This window comes from Dioscorea cayenensis, chromosome 2, assembly GCF_009730915.1.
Source record: "Dioscorea cayenensis subsp. rotundata cultivar TDr96_F1 chromosome 2, TDr96_F1_v2_PseudoChromosome.rev07_lg8_w22 25.fasta, whole genome shotgun sequence".
Lineage (NCBI taxonomy): Eukaryota > Viridiplantae > Streptophyta > Magnoliopsida > Dioscoreales > Dioscoreaceae > Dioscorea > Dioscorea cayenensis.
The window spans coordinates 15,839,127-15,840,281 of record NC_052472.1 but is presented as its reverse complement, the minus strand read 5'-3'; the positions used below and the strand labels follow the sequence as shown (position 1 = coordinate 15,840,281).

The 1,155-nt window shown below is 46.1% G+C and overlaps 1 non-coding gene across 1 annotated transcript; it reads right to left on the bottom strand.

The window, feature by feature from the left end:
• Positions 1-839: 839 nt before the first annotated feature.
• Positions 840-946, bottom strand: LOC120281669. The gene has a single exon (XR_005542757.1). It is a non-coding gene; the product is annotated as a small nucleolar RNA R71 (small nucleolar RNA).
• Between the last annotated feature and the right edge of the window lie 209 nt (positions 947-1,155).

The window sequence follows — 1,155 nt, the reverse complement described above, 5'->3', positions numbered from 1 at the left end:
CTCTTATCTTGGAATCGGTGAGCTAAACAACAGGTAAGAAGTGAGTAGGGTAGCTCCTCAGGCCCCTTGGGAATACGACCCATTCGCGCGTGCGCGAGTGGTTTATTACTTGACGACCCCGTGCGCTTGCGAGTGTACACACTTCGTGTCGATCATTCTTCTATGGTGAGAGCTCTCATCATTATTCCCTTTGCCATAGGGGTCGAGTGTCTCTCAAAGAAAGCACCAAGAGATGTGTGCTTCAATGGACAACGAGCTAATGAATTCACAAAATAATAAAAGAGGAATAGGAATTAAGGAAAATAAATGTGGAAAAGAAGAAGCAGAGGAAGAAAAATGAGGCACAAAAGATAAGACAAAGGGGCCTAGGAAGACCCTATCGGAATAGGAACTGTTGACAAGGGGCAGAAAGTTCTAGACAACATGAGTTTCGGGTTGAGTCAAGTGAACCGTCAGTCATGAAGGAGCCTAGGAAGACCCTATCAGAATATGAAAGGCTACAGTTCACCGGAGAAGAATTTAGTGTCCAAGTACCAACCGTTCTGGCTAATAACTTTGAAATCAAGGCGAGTACCATAGGGATGATTCGAATTCGATGCGGTTTGATGGTCTAGCGGATGAGGATCCCCATGCCCATCTTGCTCGGGTTTCTTCAAATCGCTCCACTTTCAAGATCAATTCGAGTGTCGATGATCCCATCGGGATCGAGGTTGTTCCGTTCGACTTGAGAGATGCAAGACATCGGATGGCTCACATCCTTAACTTAGGGGTCCATCACCACTTGGAAAGAAATGGTCGAGAAGTTCCTAGCCCGATATTTTCCTCCAAGCAAGGCTGCAAGATTGAGACAAGAGATTTCGTCTTTCAGGCAAGGTGATAGTGAGACACTATTTGAAGCCCATGAACGATTTAAGGACCTTCTTCGTAAGTGTCCTCATCACGGCTTCCCTGCATGGATGAGAGTACAGATGTTGTGTAACGGGCTGAATTATGCTACTAGGCAGCTTATTGATGCATCGGCAGGTGGTTCTTTAAGCAACAAGCTTCCTGAAGAGGCCGAGGAATTAATTGAGAATATGTCCAGCAACGAGTGTCATTGGAGCACTAGACAGAAGCCTCCAAGGGCTGCAGGGCTGTATGAGGTGAACAAATCCA